This window comes from Rhinatrema bivittatum, chromosome 3, assembly GCF_901001135.1.
Source record: "Rhinatrema bivittatum chromosome 3, aRhiBiv1.1, whole genome shotgun sequence".
Taxonomy (NCBI): domain Eukaryota; kingdom Metazoa; phylum Chordata; class Amphibia; order Gymnophiona; family Rhinatrematidae; genus Rhinatrema; species Rhinatrema bivittatum.
The window spans coordinates 290719256-290739682 of NC_042617.1; positions in this window are offsets into that span (position 1 = coordinate 290719256).

Consider the following 20427-nt stretch of genomic DNA (forward strand, 5'->3'; position numbering starts at 1 on the left):
GACCAAGGGCCCATCAAGCCCAGCATCCCATCTCCAGGACCCCCTTGGGAACGTGACCCACATGGTATGAAGCCCCCAGTAAGAGACAGTGGCTGGCTTGGTGTGCAGAAAGCACGTGACACATCTGGGGCCAAAAGAGGGACAGCAGCCACTTATTCTCTCTGCCCCTTTTATAAAACCAGTTCTTTAGTGGGGAAATATATGGCAGGATATGCCTGTGAAGTTTCCTATACCAGGTTGCCGCAGTTTGGGATTTGCCTAGAGTGGGACTGATCAGCAAAAAAAAAAAGCAAAACCCAGGTAATATCAGATATGCTTGAGGAGTGCAGCTCTGATATACTGGGTCGCCCTGAGACCTGGCTGAAGTCTGATGATTCTGTCATTGTTCTCCAACTGTGTTCCCTACTTATTTATTTTTTTTCATACCCCTGAAATGCAGGCTTAAGGAGGGAGGAGTGGGTATTGTTCTGAAGAATTCCATTCCATTTACCCTCTGGCAACCCCTCTATTCATTAAGGGCCTGACTTTTAAAAGCATTTACACACTTAAAATTGAGTTTTACATGTGTGAATGCACTTTGCCCGTGCAAGTGGACTTTTGAAAATTGCTACAGTATGTGCCATTGAATTGTCCATAGGATTTACCTGCATAAGTGCACTTTACCCACATAAATGGCTTTTTAAAATTGCTACAATAGTATGTTACATTCACATGAGTAAGCTCTTCTTAAAATTACCTCCTAGGTGTGGAGGGTTTGCTAATAGTTTGGGGAGCTCAGCATGGATTTGCTATTCTGCTTATTTATCAAGCCCATAGGGATCAGATTGATTCTTTATATTACAGTTTCAACAACTAATTGCTTTGGCCTTTTTTGAGTATCCTGAGTTACTGATTTTAGGGGGTTTGATATCCCTTTAGAAGTGGGGGTATTTCTTTGGATGTTGGTTTGTTTTTTTTAATTAACTTTAAGTTCTTGTTTCAACAGTTTATTAATCAATCTACATGAGACTAGCCATATTTTAGATTTTTGTTGTTGCCGGTTGGATCTGGTGATCCTATGGGCCTTATTTGGGCCGTGGTATCTAGCAGTTTTTTTGGTTGATTTAGTTGGCTGGTTGATCATTGGCTAATTCCTTTTAAATTGATTTGTTTATAATCAACCTGTCATGGCTTCTACAATAGTTAGATTGGTTTATTCTAATGCTAACTAAAGATATGGCTCAATTTTTAACAATATGGGAAGATTTTAACTAATCCTTGGAGGGTTTATTGCTGGAAGATCTGGTAGACAGATGGCACAAGGAGTTAGAATTTAACATCATTAGTATGACACCTCTTGAGCCCTCCACTTACATGCGTCTATTACCTCTCCCTGGTTTTCAGATGATCTCTGAGTTATGATTTCTTGCGACCACGAATATCTGTAGAAGCTTGTCTGAGGAGAGAGAATGATTTTTTTTTTTTAAATTTTACTATTACTATTATTATATAATTTATATTTGTATCATTTGTTTTAATGTTTATTGTTCCATGTATTTCTAATTCTGGTTTTATGTAAACCGAAGCGATATGTACTTGTACATGATCTTCGGTATATAAAAGCTTTTAAATAAATAAATAAATAAAATAAATTTAAATAATCTTACTCTATTTGCTTCAAGAGTAAGATGGTCGTGTTTTACCTGCAGGTTTGGCAGGGCAAGCCTAATCCTGTCTGTGGAAGATCACCACACCAGGGAATGGAATTTTGGGATATTTCCCCACTTGAATCTGAAAGTCATGATAGATCAGCAGTTGTGCTTCATCCGGGCTCAATGCCCTGACCCACATATATAACTTAGATTTTACTGAATTAAAATCTTGGATTTGAAAGGTGGAAACTGCTCCTTGCCAGTAGAAGACCCCTGTATTTTTGTCTTGAGGCTGTATAGCCCTCCAGGGCTGAGACTAGGAATAACTCTCTTATTCCCAGACAGAATCATTTTAAAAGGAGCTCGCGTGCACCCAAAAACGCACGTATTGGGCACACGAGCAAAGATATGTTTAATTTTATATTGTGTGTGCAAGTTCATGTGTATCATTTAAAATATCCCTGCTACGCGTATGTGTGCAGCTGAGAGAGGGGGGGAGGGGAGGGGAGGTGGGGGGAGAGAGAGAATCTGACACTCTATATTATCTCCCACTGTAAGAGAGGCCCTTTCAACTCAGGGTGGGTTTTGGCGGGAGTTGGTGAAAGGGCCCCTCTTACAGTGGGGGATATATAGAGTGTCAGATTGTCTCTCTAACAGAGGCTCTCTCTCTGTAACATGGCACTTGTTGCCATGTTCAGCCTTTGCAAAATTCGGGGTTATGCATGTAAGTCTTGGCTCCACCCCAGAACGTCCATGCCCTTCCCCTTTTCTGCCTCCTTATTCTTGCCGCGCGCCCAGGTACGGACACGCCTACTTCCCGGCTTCTTAAAATTTGCGTTGCTCGCGCGCGGCCCACATACGGGCATACGGGGCTGTTTTGGCACGAGCAACGCTTTTAAAATCTAGCTGAGAGAGTTCTTCTGGGATAGTGTCCCAAAAGAATAACTCTCTTAAAAACAAACAAACAAAAAAAAACAACTCTCCTAACCATCTGTTAAGAAGTGACTTTTATTGAAGATCTCCTGCTTATTGCTTTTGAATAGGGAGGGTAAAGACTGTGGTTTTGTTTAAAGTTTGTGATTCCCTGCTTTAATTTTGTAAGAAAAGAAATATCTTGGGAGCTGTAAAAATGTGGGCTGTTTAATACAAAAGCAGAGTGACATTGCAGTGATCCCTACCAGTTGCACCCTGAAACACGCGTTTTCCTCCATAAGGATAAGAACGCTGTAGCCAGCATCCTGACCTTGAGGACAAAAGAGCTACACCAGCTTGCCATTTTCAGTCCATTATCATATGTGATATGGTGTTTTCCTTTGTATTATTTGTGTTTTCCTCTTGTTGTGTAAGGACTTTTATGGAATATATACGGTACAGAGACTATGGTGCTGCCTCGCTAAAGGATATTAATCCTCTGCTCCAATGCTTCTCATCCCCAGGTCTGCAGACCCACCAGCCAGTCCACACATGAGCTATATTTGCATACAGTGGCCAGGCCTGGATCTGCCAATAGATTACACTAGGCCTGTGCCTAGGGCGGCAAAAATCTGAGGGGGGGGGGGGGGGGGGGAGAGCAATCAGGCCATCTCTGGATTTTCTGTCTCTCAGCTCTGTTGAATCTGGGCTCACCAGAGAACAGCCTTCTGCTTCCTGTTCCAGCCCCTTCCCTCTCAGTGCAGAGAACAGGAAGGGAGGGGTGAGGCTGGAAGGGACAGAGCCAACCCCCAACCCAATACTGCTCTACTCTTTATTCCAGTTCTTCCCTTCCTGTCCAGTGGTGCAGGGAACAGAGCACACAGCAGGGAGCAAAGAAAAGCCACTCTGCTTCCTAATCCAGTCCCTCTCCTCCTGTCAACCAGGGGCATGAGGAGAGGAGGCGAGCCCAGAGCAGAGAGAGCAAAGAAGGCTGTGCCTTAGATTTCCTCTGTTGTCTCTTTGGGGGGGGGGGAAGGGGGAGGGGAAGGAGAGGACACCACCAATGCCCAGGGGAGGCAAAAAACCTAAATCCATCACCGACAATGGAGGCAGTGCATGCAAAATACATTTCATGCATATTCTTTCTGGGTACTTTGACTGGCTGTTTCGTCTAGAGTTGACAATTGCCCTAATTTTTTTTTTCTGGACTGTACAGATTTTTGGGGTACCGTATGGAAAAAAAGACGGAGGGCTAAAATGATTTTAGCCCTTCCGCTGCAGGCTTGCATCTGATCTTCCCCTGCAATTATTGGTAGCTACTCTGTATTCAACATGTGTTGGATACATTTATTTTGTGCTACTTACAGTACATAAACTTCAGCCCACAAATTAATCAGATGCCTACGAACATTTACAGAACTGTAGCTTTGCCCGTGGGCTGGTATAAACAAACTTTTCTGCCTCAAGATATGAGGCTTCACAGGCACAGACACTGGAGTAACATCAGAAAATATTTGTTCACAGAAAGGGTAGTAGAAGCATGGAATAGCCTCTCATTGGAGATGATAGAAGCAAAAGCAATATCAGTTCAAGAAAGCATGGGACATCTACAGAGGAGTGTTAGTTGCAATGAAATGAGGGGAAAGTCAGGGATCAACTGGGGTCTATGGCACTATAGCAGGCATTAAACTGGGTAGACTAGATGGTGTAGTGGGATTGCTTCTCCTAAATGTAACAAACTTGGCTTAGGATGTATTCAGAAGGTAGGTCTCATTGGACTCAATGTTCTCACCACCAACCCTTGTAGCACGTGACTGTACAACAAGTGTGGGAAAGGAAGAAGTAAACAACAGATGCGGTGAGAGAGTTAAAGTCATAATAGAAAGTGAGTTGCTTTGCACTCTGGGCTATGTTTTGGGAAACTGCATACGTTTCTTAAAATATACTTTCAGATATGCAGACGAAAAGGGTATAATTAATAAGAGGCATGGGAGGGAGAGAGCAGAGGGACAGACCAGTGGCTTACCGAGGGGGAGGGCACAGGGGCCAATGCCCCCGGGTGCAGGGCCATGGGGGTGGGGTGCTGATGGCTGACATAGGGACGCCCATTTGGCCGCCAGTGGATCCCATCCTACTGGTGGCTGAAAAACTGGAAGACAGGCTGTGCAACCACCAGTGGAACTCATCCTATTGGCGACTGAGCAGGAAAGCGTGTGCTTCCTATCCTGGGTGCCGGCCACTGTTCCCTCTAAGCTGCGCACGTGAACGGCTACTCACAACTTTTTTTCACGGCCTCGCATAGCAGGAAGATCAGCGGGGCAGGGTAGCACTCATCCCACTACAGCCCGAAGAAAACAAGACACCTCCAAAACTCCAGGTGCACCTTCACCTTCCTGCCTGTGTGGCCTCGGAAGAAAAACATTGCCAGAGCCACATGCAGAAGAGCAGTGTTTGTGGCAAGGCCACTATAGATCCCACCTCACAGTGGCCCGAGAAGAGGAGGCCCGGTAGCAGGCCAGGAAGTCAGAGTGCGTGTGTCGGTGAGAGTAACAGAGCAGGGAATCCCCGAGCAGTAGAGAGTTATAGGCTGGGGGGGGGGGGGAGGGAGGGAGGAAGTCGATAACTAACTGAGGGCGAAAACATCCCCATGAGAAGGGAAAGAAAAATGACAGCAGGGCATGGAGATCCTGGGTGATGCTGCGCTGGACTCCAGATCCCACTTCGCAGCAGCCTGAGAATATCAGGGCCGGCGCGGAGCCCATTCTGCAGTGACCTGTGAAGAGGAGGCCCAGAGGCAAGAATGAGGCTGAGGTCTTGTAGAGTGTGTGTATGAGAGTGAGTTGAGAGATTGTGTGTGTGTGAGAGTGAGTTGAAAGACTGTGTGTGGGACTGAGAGCCTGTATGTTCAGAGAGACAGCATGTGAGAGCCTCTATGTGTGTGAGAGACAGCCTGTGAGAGTGAGAGCCTGTGTGTGAGACAGCCTGTGAGAGCCTGTTTGTGTATGTGTGATAGAGTGAGAATGAGAGCCTGAGTGTGTGTGTGAGAGAGAGAGAGAGCGTGTGACAATGAGAGCCTGAGAGTGTGTTTGAGGGAGGAAAGGAACAGAAGAAACAGAAAAAAATGAGAGCTTGTAAAAGGAATTGGCAAAAGACCAAGACAGGGAACATGGAAAAAAAAAAGCCTGGGACCAACCTATTAGAAAACTAAGATCAGACAGCTAAGGTAAAAAAAAACTTTTTTTAGAGATTGGCATATGTTATCTTTGAGAATGTGCAAGAGTAGCACGTTCTTTATGCTGATCTCGTGATGCACAAGATCGGCATGGAGGAACTGGAAGCCCGCAAATTTTTAATACCGCGGGGCCTGCACAGAGTAGGCAGCAGAATGGGCTTCAGTGCCAGTAGCAGTGATCAGCTCCTCCCCAATAGCCACGCGGCAGCAGTGACAGCAGTAGCAGAGGAATGAGAGAGACTCCAAGGCTTCTGGCAAAAGAAAGAGAGGGGGTCTGCCTTCAGTGTGTTCATGTGTATGAATGGGAGTCTGCCTGGGGGTGTGTATATGTGTGAATGAATAGGCGCCTGCCGGGGGGGGGGGGGGAATCTGTCTGTGTATGAGAATGAATGGGTGCCTTCCTGGGGTCTGTCTGTGAGAAAATGGGTGCCTGCCTGGGTGTGTGTGTATGTGTGAGAGAGAGAGAGAATGAATGCGTGCATGCCTGGGGGTGGGTGGCAGTGTGAGAATGAATGTGATCTTGCCTGGCGGTCTGTATATATTTGTATGAGAATGAATGAGAGCGTGTATGTGTGTGTGTGTGAGAGACAGTGAGAGTGTGGGGTATATATGAGAGAATCCAGGGGAGTAAGAGCTTGCGTCTGGGGGTGGGGAAAAACAAAGAGTCATCCAGGCCAATACAGAACGCTCGGCCGAGCGCACTGTTAGCCCCCGTCTGGATGCGCATTTTTGACGAGCTATTATTACCCCTTATACAGTAAGGGGTAATAGCGCGAGGAAAATGCGTGTCCAACCTCCCAAAAACTAATAGCACCTGCAACATGCAAATGCATGTTGATGAGCCTATTAGTTATTCCCAAGCCATACAGAAAGTAAAATGTACAACCAAGTCGCACATTTTACTCTCAGAAATTAACGCCTGCCCAAAGGCAGTTTCAAGAAGGCTCATCGTCCATTAAAAGAGAGACTTGGGGGTAACCTGCACAGCACGGCAGATACTACCATAAGAAGCTTGCTGGGCAGACTGGATGGACCATTTTGGTCCTTTTCTGCCGTCATTACTACTATGTTACTATGTACCTATATTTACTTAGTCTCTTTCCTATTGTGAGAGATGGTCAAGAGCAAGGGGAAGATTAAAGTGTACTATGAATGTCGGCCATCTTAAGTTTCTGATCCATTTGACAACTATGTGGCAGCGACCAGCAGAGAGGGGAGAAAATGGAGTACAGAATCTCCCCCCCCCCCCCCCCCACTAAGTGTTGTCACAAGGATTGATGTACGCATTCTACCCTCCCACCCTGTGGTCCTCAGAGATACTGGGGCTTTCCATGGGCATGGCGTCCCTTGCTGAGGGTACAGTGGCAGAGAGACTGATGATCGAGAGCCTGAAGAACGGAAACGGATGAGAAAAGGGGGCAGGTAAGCATCTGGTGCATCTGAGCCCTTGGTTTCTCCAAGAGGTGCAGCAGCTTCCAGTAGAGCAGGCAGGCAATGTAGGGACCAAAGCTGTGAGTGATTCTGGAGGGTTTCTGAAGCCAGTTGCTTTTCCTTCCCCCATGAGGGGACCCTTCTGGCATTCGAACGAGGTTGCCTAAGGAAGTTTCTGACGTGGACTTGTGGCAGCAGATGCACAGGATGGAGGGAACCCTGATGGGCCGTTAGTCTCAGTTATGTCATTTTTCCAAAGAATTTGTCCAGCAGATAACAGTCCCGGAAGGAGACAATTCAGGATTGTTGACTCAAAATAGATGACTGTTCCCAGAGAGTGCAAGAACTTTGAACATGTAAAGTCTGCTTTGATTAAGGATAAAAGAAATTTGAGGAGTCAATTGGAGAAGTTAGAAAATGTGATTCGGTGTAAGAATTTGAGATTTTTTAACTTCCCTCAACATAGGCTGATTGTTCCATGAGAAATGTTAAAAGATTTCTCCTGAAAAAATGCCATCTATAAGCAAAACCTATTATATGCCTAGTCCTGGTCATCATGTAGAGGAGAAAAGGGGGAAGACTGACATCTCCTGCTAGTTTAAATCTGACTCAAATTTTGGAAACATCTTTGGAGGAGACAGTGACCAGAGCTACTCTCATGGTGAATTTTGTCTCAGATGTGGACAGAGACGTAGTTCTTTAAGTTGCTCTTTCAGCACAGATTGTCATGTATGAATGTATTTCCTGATTTTTCTCCAGCAACTGTGGTTACATAAACAATTTTTGGAAATGCGTCTGTTAGCGTCATCAGTTGGGACGTCACTGTTTGTTAAATTTCCTTCTAAATGTTTAATTAAACATCCAAGTAACACTTATATTTGTAGTCCTAGGTCTATTAAACATTTTTCCTGCAAGGGATACCTCCACTGGGTGCATCTGAGGGCTCTCAACTGAGTTTGGAAGTCAGGGTATCTGCCGCAGGGAATTTTTGTGATATTTAGAATATTCCGGTGAATCAAAATTCAAATTGTCTTTGAATATTTCTTTACTGTTCCACCTCCCTTCCCCCAGGTCGTTGTGGGTTTGATGCACGGAGCCTCTAACTATGCTTGTCTGATAATTTTTTTTTGGGGGGGGGAGGGAGGATTTCTATATCTTTACATTAATAATGATTTCTTTGCATTTTTGTGTAAATTTGAAAAAAATTAAAATAAACTTAAGACATAACAAAATAAACATGAAACAGTAGGATGCGAACAGTCAGTCACACATTATAGCCTTCCACACTATCCCAGGCCCCCCTGCCTTGCTTTGTACTTCCTGTGTTTACAAGGGAGACCTGGGAAGACTTTCTCCTGCCCTTGGCTCAGGTAGATATATTTGGAGTAGAAGCCTTTGGGCAGGTGAAGTTTCAAAAGGTTGTGTGTGTGGAGAAATGAGCATATCCGCGTGTAAATAGCATGTGCTTGCATACACGCTATTTTATAAACATCAAGCATAAGTGTGTAAAAAAGAGGCAGGCTAGGGCTAGGCCAACATGTTGAGCTATTTTAAGAAAGCCTTAAGCATGTAGATTTGACAACGTACATATGTAATTGCACACCTGTTAATTATCTTGTGTAAGTGATATCAAATACATTTATACAGTACTATTGGCTGAGTGGGCGGTCTGGGTGAAATGGAGGGAAGAACCAGGAGGGTTTTGATGATCTGGGCGAACTAGTGGAAGAACTGGAAAACTGGTTAATTTCATTTACACTAAATAAAATAGCTGGATACGTTTTTGAGATTTATACAGCTATCTTACTTAGCCGGAGAAGTAGTGCTTTTTGTTGAAACTTATCAGACTAACTTAATTCTATATTCGCCTGTATCTTTACATGCTTGCGAATGTTGCAGAAAGATTTACGTGTATTTTATAACCCGTGTGTGTATGATATGCATGGGTTACAAAATACTAGGGTAGATCTGTGCGCAGCCAAATACGCAGGTACACGGGCTCGCGCACAGTTCTTTGAAAGTTTATCCTCATAGCATGCGAGTGAACGACCCCTTTATAGGGACAGTCCGCATGCAGAGCTGGGAGCAATAATGGAGCAGCTATGGTTGGCTGTGCCTCCTGCATGGCCCAAATGTTCTTTTCGGCCCTGAATCTCTCCGCAATACTCTTTCATGATGGTTGTTATTTGGGAAATCTTGAAAAGCTCCCCCTATTCATCTGAAAACTGGGGTGGGGGGGGGGGTGAATTTACCCCTAATAACTGATTGTATCTCTGTTCTCAAACTACATCTTTGCAGCTTTCCTGATAAATGCTCGTTTTTCATGGTTAAAATTTAAATAGCAACACAGTACCTTTTTAGTGTCATTAGTGTAGTGTGCACTCGTTTGGTACATCAGCGCCTTTAGTGTGTCCTTTGGTAAATCAACCCCTTTTTAAGTGACTCAGTTGCTCGACTATCTATTAATAATTAAAATGTTTTTGCCTCCCCTCTGGCATGGACTAGTGACAATACTCAATAATCAGACTTTCCCGAGGTGACTGCATTCAAGGTTTGTGAAGTCTTGTAGCTTAAAAGCACTTTGGGATTTCTTTTGCATTAACAGGTACTCCATAATATTATTTTTTAGGAAAATAACTTTTCCAGTACTTCATTCACTTTTCATACTCAGAGAGGCTGATATTCAGTGCCACTTAGTTTGATAAGTCCCAGTTTAGCCATCTAAGTGGTGCTGTTTGAATATTCAGTTGCGCTATTTATCCAGCTACACAATTAGCCGGATAAGGGAAAGGCGGGACAGGGCATTCTGGGACAGAGCTACTTATCCAACTAACAGCCGGACAAGGGCTGATTTTCAGCCTTATCTACCTTAGGCCTAGATTTATCAAAATGCTATAAATTTTGCGTTGGCTTCACATGGGACAGAGGAGATGCACTACACTTGCAAGTCCCAGGGGAGACAAGATTTACTCATCTGGCTGGCCTCTGTGGTTTCCTCAGCACAGTTTGTGGAGGTTGTTGGTGGGACAGCACAGACTACTCAGACTGAAGATGTTGCATCTGAGGAATCCTGGAGAGGCCTGGATTCTACAATCTTCATGGCTGCTGCTTTGCCTATTCCACTCTTGAGGAGATCTGGATGGCAAATCACTCATCTGGAGATATCTGCAATTTATTGATAATTCCATCAAGGAATTAGAATCCAAGTCCATTTGGTGGCCATTTTGAAGAGAAAATTTAATATGGGTTCTTATTGTTCAAACCAGTTTGCAACTGTGGCCAGAGACAGTTGTTCAAGTTAGACACTGTAGCTTCTGAATTATTATCTATATATTATCAGCGAAAATATAGCAAGCCACCATATAGTTTTTGATGGGACATACAAACGGGCTAAGACAGTTATTCTAGTGCACTCTTTCCTAGCCAGAAAGATCCGAGGCTCTTCTTCAGAGAATCTGAAAGAATTAATTACTTCCTTCGCAACATCCAGGCCACAAGGGCTAAGGACTTGATATTGGGCTGAAGCAACATTTCGAGATTCTGCGTTATGAGATTTTGGGAATCCCCCAACTGAACTGGTCCCCTCAAGGACTATTCCTAAAGGAGTGCGAACCAAATCTGTCTCAGCCAAAAGGAGTTACGAGTATCAAACTTCTTGGTCCCTTCTTAGCTTTAGCAATGTTTTTTTTAAACTAGAGGAACTGGAGGATATGCATACATAAGTCTCATTCCTCAATGCAGGAAAAAAAGTGTCTGACGTTAGTTTTTCCTCTGACCCACTTCTAGGTACAGAAGTCGGGAACTTTTCTGTTGAAAGAAGTCACAAACATATCTACCACAGATGTCCTTCACTTGTGAAATATCATGTCTACCACTGCCCTATCACAGGATCACTCATGGTGGTCTAGGAGCCGACTGAGACTGTCCACTAGGACATTCTCTTTTCCTGCCAGAAAAAATGGCTCTTAAGGTAATCCCCTAACAGAAGGGCCAGTTCCAAATTCTGACAGCTTTCCAACATTGATGAAACAATCTCTGAAATATGACACTTTTGTTGGCAACTGATCTCTGAAAACCCTTAACATGTTCAGGACTTGCCCAAAGCACTAGGAGATTTATGTAATAGCTTTTTGCTACCGTAGCAGACTAGGGACCCTGAGTGTGAAGCCTGTCTATGTGGCCTTTCAAACTCAGGTTAGATTTAAGAGCCTATACTGATGTGCTCATTGTCAAGGTAATTTGGTGAGGAGGGATTTGGACGGGGAAACCTGGGGCTAGATTCAAATAACCGGCCACCAGGACAGAGAGTCCCTGATCTTGAGTAGCTTGTAGGCACTGTGCTCTTGGGGTGCACTGGCCTGTCTTAAACGAAGACGTGCTATAGGAGTGACCAGAAATGTTAAGGCCATGAGGCCCAATATTGTCAGTATGTTCCAAGCTAATGTCTGCTGACTCTTCTCTATCATGGGCATTAAGGTAATTTACTTTGAAATTCAGCTCCCAGGCTACTAAAATATGCATGAAATCTGTATGTATGTACATGTTAATATATGCACGGCAGTGGCTAGACTTGTAGTTTACTTTGCAGATAAAAGACTAACCCAAGTCTGAAATATCCCTAGAGATTCTCCCTCTCCAGACAGCTCCCCCCCCTTCAACTGAAACATTTACAAATAAGAATTTGCCTCAGTTTTGTTGACAGCTTGTACTATGGTGACTCCATGTTGAGTGAACATTTTGAGTGGTTATTTTATAGGCAAAAATAACAAATACAAAAAAAAAAAAAGAAAGAATTGTGGGTCCCATAAAGACAAAATTCGTTGAACTCTGGCATGAGGACTCTAACAATTTGATATTTAACTCTGTCCACAATTTTTCATAAATGTTTAATGTTAATCCATGAAGTAAAGATAAAAAGCAGATGGCAATTTTGTAACAGTGTGTGAAGGAGCATATAAGAAACTCCCTCGGAATGCCTTAAAAGACCGGCTATAGCTATATGTACTGGTCCCTCCTTAACACCCAACCCAGCAAGGGATTCTGGGCTAGGGTGGAGCACTGCAAGCAGGGGTAAAAGGCCAGGCCCCAAGGGATGAGGGGAGGCCCCAGAAAGAGACTGAAGCCTCGAGATAACGAACTGTAAGTTTCAATCGTTTTGTTGAACTGCGCAAGCCAGCCAACTTGTTTCGTTTATTATTGCTCACCAATAAAGAAGCTTATAAAGATTGTTGCCAGAGTCCAGCCCGGACTCTGTTCTCTGGCTAGTCCTGACCGCTCAGCATCATACAGTGCATCTAAGGGTAAGACATTCCAGACACCATGGAGTACATTTTCAAAGGGGATCCGCATGTAAAAATAACACATGTACGCACTGATGTGCTATTTTAGAAACAGTGAGAATATGAACGTATTTTTGGTTTCGTGAATACATTTTACCAAGGAAAATAGAGGCAACTTAGAGGGGCTCCAGGGCAGGACTCAGAAGTACGCAGGGTAGCTGCTGTTTTGTAAGAGATATACGTGTATACATTACCAAACTTGTTTGCACACTTTTACATCTGCTAATCGAGTCACGCTCGATTAGCAGATGTCCAATGAAATCAGACTTGTCTGGGAAGTCTTGGAGCACTGGTGGGGATTTAGGGTGAAGGCTAGGGCAGGGCTTCCCAAACCTATCCTGAGGAGCCCACAGCCAGTTAGGTTTCTAGGATATCCACAATGAATATGCATGAGTTAAACTTGCATATATTGAGTCTCCATGGTATGTAAATTTATCTTATGCATAGTCATTGTGGATATCCTGAAAACCCAACTGGCTGAGGGGGCCACAGGACAGGTTTGGGAAGCCCTGCACTAGAGGGATTGGGTGAACTAGTGGAGGTATCAACGAACTGGTGATCTAAGTACTCACGTATACTTTATAAAATACATTCCTCTATGTTTATTTCTGGGTGTTTATTCATGCACTGACAATTATTCTGCAGAGCAAATATATACATGTATGTTTATAAAATGGATACAGAAAGTCTATGTTTTTTTGCTTTGGAAATATACGTGCATACTGAAACCTGTGTGTATTTTAAGAGCAGAAATTTGTGGTATTTTATAAATTGTGCAGCTCCCGCTGCAACTTATAAAATGGTAAAATTAGGTTTCTTACCTGCTAATTTTCTTTCCTTGAGTCCTACCAGCCCGGTCCAGGCACAGGGTTGGTTTTTTTTTTTATCATATCAGCAGATGGAGACAGAGAACACATATTTTGCTGGAAGCAGCCTTTTAAGGGACTATGCCACCTGCAGCCTCTCAGTATTTCCTTCCCAAAGCAGACTCAGTGAATCCTTCAACCAATCAGACCTCAATACTAACAGGGTCCTGAAATTCCGATAGTACCAGAAAACCATAGAGAGAGAAAGAAAGAGTACTGAGTGAATCAAGACCCCCTTCCTTTGAAATCCTCAAAAAGCGATCCCTACAGGGCAAAGCATGTAGCTCCAAAACTTGACTATCTGAAAAAATCGCCATAAAAACACTGATTTCAACATCAAATTCTTCAGTAAAACCCTCTTAATGAGCTCAAACAGAGTCGATTCTAAGACCCTCAACGCTAACTTGAGATTCCAACTGAAGACTTATCCCCAAACTGGAGGTCGTAACTGCTTCACCCCCTTCAAGAATCTAGAAACATCCAGGTGAGCTACCAAGGAACTGCTCTAAATGTTCCAATAAAACAAGACAACACTGCTATATGGACTTTCCAAATCCAAACATACACTTCCTAGACTCAAGGAACATGGAAACCACCCCTTCAGAGTAACCATTAACTCTTAACCTTCTCCTCACAAAACGTAAGACGTAAGTGAACCTGTTGCTCGCAGACCACCAGAAACAACTCCTGAACCTGATCGAACCTCAAGAGCCCCTGAACCCTGAGTTGAGCCAGATCTGCAAACCATGGCCTTCAGGGCCATTCCGGAGCCACGAGGACCACAAGACTTCGAAGCTTCTGAATCCTTTGAATTACATATCTTATCATCAGACAAGGTGAAAATACAGAGAACTCCCCAAGGCCACGCCTGTGACAGGATGTCTAGATTTTCTGACCCTTGCTCCCTTCTTCAGCTGAAAAAACACATTTTCCTGGCATTTCCATCTGATAACATCAGATCCATTTAAGGTTCCTCTCATTTGAACTGACTGCCAACTGCAACACTTCCTATTCCCTGGGATCCAAGTGTGTTTGCCTGAACATTTTCCACCCCAACAATCTGCTCCACCGAGAGCGCCAGGAGATGATTCTCTGACCACTGAAACAATAGTTGCACCTCAGAAGAAATGTCAGCAAGGTTCTCCTGATAGCCCTTGTCTTCAGACAACTGATGGACCAAGACTTTTCCACAACACTCTAGTGGCCTTGCCCCACATGTCCCTAGAAATTAGCTCCCTAACCACTGAGCCTCACATCCATGGAGCTTCCAACCCCATTCCCTAGGACAAACTGCCATCCGAGAGCTACCATGTCAGACTGCACTTTAACTCCAAATAAAGCGGTAATCTGCTTCGTAATCCTGTGACTGAGAATTCCATTGAGACAGAAGAGCTTACCGCAGGGGTTACAGATGAATCCCTGCCAAAGGAACCAAATCCAGAGTCAATGCCATTGATCACTGAACCTGAAGATAATCCCAAGCTCAGGAAACTGGCATCCTCAGAAACCACCACACTTGAACCTGAAGCCTCTCCATCCTCTCCACTGCAAGAAACACCCTTCTCGTGAGTTGAAAATGGGCTCCTACATGCTCCAAAATCTGAGAAGTTTGATGCTTGCTCTTGGAAAAATCGATTACCCAAACCAAGTTTTGCAACATTCAGATCACTCTGGAGGTAATTATGTGGCTTTTTCTTCTGACCTTGCCCGAATCAACCAGCCATTGAGACAGGGACAGACCAACTCCCCTTCCTTACAGAGTGCCACTGCTATCACCACCATTACCTTGGAAAAAGTTCTTAGGGTTCTTGCAAGCTCAAAAAGTAGGGCCTGAAATTGAAAATGTTCTCCCAGGACTGTAAAGATGGAGAAATCTCTGATGACCTCACCGGACCAGGATGTGGAGATATGCTTCTGAGAGATCCAGAGATGTAAGAAACTCTCTTCTGCATACCACTACAATGACCAAACAAATAGTCTCCATAGGAAAGTGAAATATATGCACCTTTTTAAAATTTAGAATTGGCCTGAACATGCCTTCATTCTTTGGAACCACAAAATAAATGGAATAGCGTCCCTGTCCCCATTCTTCTTTTGACACTGGAATCACTGCTACCACCCACACTGCAGCTTTCTTCCTTGCAGAATGATAAGGGAAACTATGAATGCAACAACTACTGAAACAAGCACACTTTAAGGCATAAGCTCTCTTATTTATTTATTTATTATTTTTATTATACCGAGTTTCATGATATGAATCACATCAACCCGGTTTACAATTAACAATGTGAATAACTGCAGAGAGTAACATGGTAGAACATTTCCCAATTCAACATCAAAAATAATAAGAAACTTAACAAATAAAAACACTGTAACAATATTTAGGATGTGAGGAAGTTACAAAAAACAAGGAAAAATAACTAGGATCTGAAAGGGGAGGAAATTAAAGAAAGAATATTAACATTTTAGCCAACTGTATGAATTAATAAATATGTATAAAATTATAAAATATAGATGGATAGGAATATGATGGATAGGAAGATGGATAGGATATGACTGACAGACCCCACTGGTCTGTTGTAATGCAGGCCCACTCTATGCCAAACTGGAACAACTGTCACCATATTCTCTGAAGTGAAGAATAGACTCCCCTGACTCTCACTGTAAAGGCTATCCTCCCCCATCCCACCTCTGACACCATCCTTGGTGCCTTTTCAGTTTGCGCAAAAAGATTGCGTCCATATTGCCTCTGCGAGTAAGAAACAGCAGCAGAAAACAAGATCATTCTTCAAGACTGATACCATTGGACCTGTCTAACTCTTGGCCGACTGGGAAGTCCTTTGCACAAACTCCTGGGCTTATCGTCAAGAAGCTTATGGGATTTGTATTCATCCAAATGCTTCATCAACTTCTCCAAATCCTCCCCAAAAAGGCGCTTCTCTCTGAAGGGCAACCCCCCAAAACAAGATTTAGACCACATATCTACCGACCAATTATGCATCCAAAACACATGCCTGGCTGAAACTGAGGCAATCATCCCCTTAGCTGATATCCAATTAAAGTCATAAAGGACATCTGCCAAAAAGATCAGACGAGCTTCCTTGCTATGAGGCTATCCTTGGAAATGCCCACTAGAACCTACTGAGCCGATCACAAACAGGCCCTTGACATATAGCTGTCATAAACTGTAGCTTAGAGGGCCAAAGCAGATACCTCAAATACCTGTTTAAGATAGTCTTCTATCTTCCTATCTGGAACATCCTTCAAGACCTTACAACACTCAACAGGAATCGCGGACTTTTTACTGACTGCCGAAACTAATGCATCCACTTTCGGAAACCTCAACAGTTCCAGGGCATTCTCCAGCAAAGGATAAATCTTAACCATGGCTCTACACACTTTAAGACCAGTCTCTGGAGTGTTCTACTCCACCTCAACCAAGGCCTTAGAAGCCTATGAAAGGGGCCTTCACTGGGCCCCTAAGGTTGCTAAAATTGAATCCCCCTCTTCTTGGTTCTACACTGAACCTTAATACGCAGCTTCAGCAGAACATGAGTAATCATTGCCAGCAGTTCCTCTCTTTTAAAGGGCAAACTACCCTCTGCCACCAGAATCTCCCCCTCTTTCAGAGGGTCCGGTTCGAATTGCTCTCCATCTCCTCCGCAGTCCTAAAATCTCCCATCTAGACATCAGCCGAATCTGATGACCTGGCATCCCAGTCCAAGACCCCATCTCTCCTGGCTCTCTTGGGCTGGGGAAGTAAGGATAGAGGAGGGGCTGAGGGACTCTTTAAAGAAAAAAATTTTTTCCAGCCCCTTGCTTAAATAAACAAGCTTGGTGTAATAAAACAACAAATTCTGGAGAAACTGGAACCACTACAGAATCTACCCCTCTTCCTGGGTCCCCAAGCCTCCCCCAGCCTCCTCATGCAGACAGATGGCCTGAACTCTAGGGGACAGCACCAGAAGCTCCCCAGAGCCTTCCCTGTCCTCTGTAGCACAAGACTGAGTTTCCTCCAAAATGGCCACATCAGAAACCTGCATCAGTTCTCCACTGGAGGAACCTGTCCGCTTAAAAGTTCTTTTAGTATTGGTTGGGGGCACTCCAGAATGGTCCTTAGCCCTCCTGGTATAGATCTGATGGAGTCCTGACTACAACCCCATGCTGCCATGGCCCCCACAAGAGGGACATTTTTTCCCATGTTCTACCATGGTGGCCATCTTGGCTGCACCAAGAGGTTCTCAAAGGTTCTCAAAGGTTCTCCCGCCTCTTCAGCCACCCATGCTTACCTCTTTGCCGAGCTCCGAAATGCTGCCTGAAATCTGCACCAGAACTGCAGGGCTGTCAGGCTTCAATCCTACACCTCCTGGCTGCCTTGATACTGCCACCACTTCTTCTCCACAGAGACCACTTCCTTTTCTTTTTTTTTCTTAAAGATACAGGCAGTCAGCAAAATGAGACATAGGAACAAAAAGGAAAGGTTATTTCACTGCTCCGGTGTCTTCTTATTCCAGAGGTCCCAGGCCAGGGGCACCCGGAGGTAGTGGGAAGGGGGAAAGAAGGAACCAGTACCACTGGTTTTCAGTCCCCATTCAGTATCAGGACACAGTTAGAAAAGGGTCACTGATCCCCCTGCTCGCTTCTCCTCAATCAAAGGCAAGGGGAACCAGCGACTAAGCCACCCCTCTGAGAGTCTATCCACCAAATCCCACAGCTGCAGATTTGGCACTTTTACCATTTGCTGGAGACAGAAAAATTAATACAGAGAGGCTGCTGGTGGAAACCAGGTGCTTATAAAGCTGCTTCCCACAAAGCTTTCATTCTTTGTCTCCATCTGCTGGTATGGTAGAAAAACTCATGCATCTGGACTGGTCTGGTATAGAGGATAAGGAAACTAGCATTAACTTCCATGCATCTACTTGTATGTGCAAATACTGCACTACAATAGGTTTGAAAGTTAGGCTCTACTTGCTGAGCACCAGGAAATAGATCTCCCCATTGGCATCTACTGGATACTTCCATGTAACCCAAACTGGCCACTGACAAAGACAGGATGCTAGGCTTGATGGACCATTGGTCTGACCTAGCATGCACTTATGTTGTTATTTTCTTATTTTAACTTAACTTACCTAACAGTTCTAAGAGGATGGTGTCAGTATTCAAGAAAGCATGGGACAAAGCACAGGAAATCTCTGAGGGAGAAGTGTGGATGGGCAGACTGGATGAGCCGTATGGTCTTTATTTGCCATCATGTTCTATGTTTTTTTTTGTTTCTCCAAATATTAGTTTTTGAACACTGAATCAATTAGTGTTAATAAACTTTAAGTACTATTAGTGTAGCACCCTTAAGCCTTACTAAAATAAATTAGTTTAGTTTAGTTTAATTAACTTGATATACCACTCTTCAACAGCAATCAAAGCAGCTAACAATAAAATAAACTATATCAGAGGTAAAATTAATATCATAACAATCAAATAAAAATAAATGAAACAAAATCAATAAAACACCAACAAAACATACAGTATAAAACTAAATGAGGTTCATACTCAGAAGCATTTAGCTGGATAACTCAGATGTTATTTTTTTAAATAAATATTTGGGCATTTATCTGATTATTTGGCTAAAATTTAGCTGGATAACTTGGGGGCATTTTGGGGTGTTTCAGGAGGAGTTATGTTAACTGGATAAGTTAAAGTCATAAAGAGTACCACAGTGTCCCAATACTTATATCCTTCACCAAGAACCTTTCAAATAGATATACCCATTAGGCTTCATTGACCATCATAATAGGATAGGTGTCATCGTCTAGCATAATTTCACTTTCATACTCAACCTTATATTTAATCATTGGTCAATATTGATGTATTATTTTTGTTGTATTTTTTGTTTGCAAAAAGCTTCTCCAATAGTGATACCACCAATAATGTGCACTTTTTATGATTTAATGCTAATACAGCTTAGTATATAGAAGCCACTGTTTATATGGAAGCCACTTCTTTCACATAGTTCCATGGGGCAGCTTCAATGCAATCAATGCATTTTTTCTTGTGAAGAAAAAACATGGTCATATTTCTTTAACCCCATAATGAGTTGTGTGGCAGTATTCTGGAAGACCTGAAGCAGTTTAGTCAAAATACCTGAGGTTCCTTGATGGAGAACTTTACAATAATCAATTTGGTGAATCATTTTGTTCCAAGAAAGGCTTCAGACAATGTATAAAACAAAGATAAAAGAAAGAAGATCACAGCACAGCTATAATCTGTTGCACCATGGTCAACTTAGCATCAGTCTGAACACCCAATGATAACACCACATCTTTTACTGATATATCAATTCCAGCAATTTGAGGAAAGGACATGGTATAGCCCAGTAAACTCCCTCTCCATCCCTCCCCCAGATTTATGTGCAGTGTATTCTGCTTGTAGTGGGTTTACGGAGAAAAGGAGTTGTTCTACAGATGTCTTCCTGGGAGTGTCCCAGAAAGTTTCATGGAGAGTTCAGTGACTTTCCATAAAGTTTTCTTTGCTATCAGTTGCTGCACCAAATTGTACAGAAAGGAGCTCCTGCCTACTAGGCAGGAGTGAAAGAGTTAAATAGTTCTCTTGAATTCTGCCATGTCCGAGGACTTGGCGGGAAGTACTAAGCAAGGCCATCAGGAGAGGCAGCCAAGACTGGTGTCCGACTGTGCCATGCTGCTATTACAGCAACAAGAAGTAAGTTCCGGCATAGCCACTCTTGCACAGTCAAGTGATCAGAGGGCACTGCAACACTGGAGGGGGCCCACCCCCCAACTCTGATTGCCTAGATTATTGCTTAGCCCAGCAATGGTCCTAATGATGGGAGAAATTAATTTGCCTCCATACCTGCCAGTATTCAGGATAGCTGCAATAAGGGATCTATAAGTAGTTCTACTTAATGAACAAAATATATGACCAGTCTGAGACGGAGGCCTGGCAGTGACAAACTGCTGGATTTGATTAACTGGGCTAGGTATTGTTGGACACTTTAGGTCCAG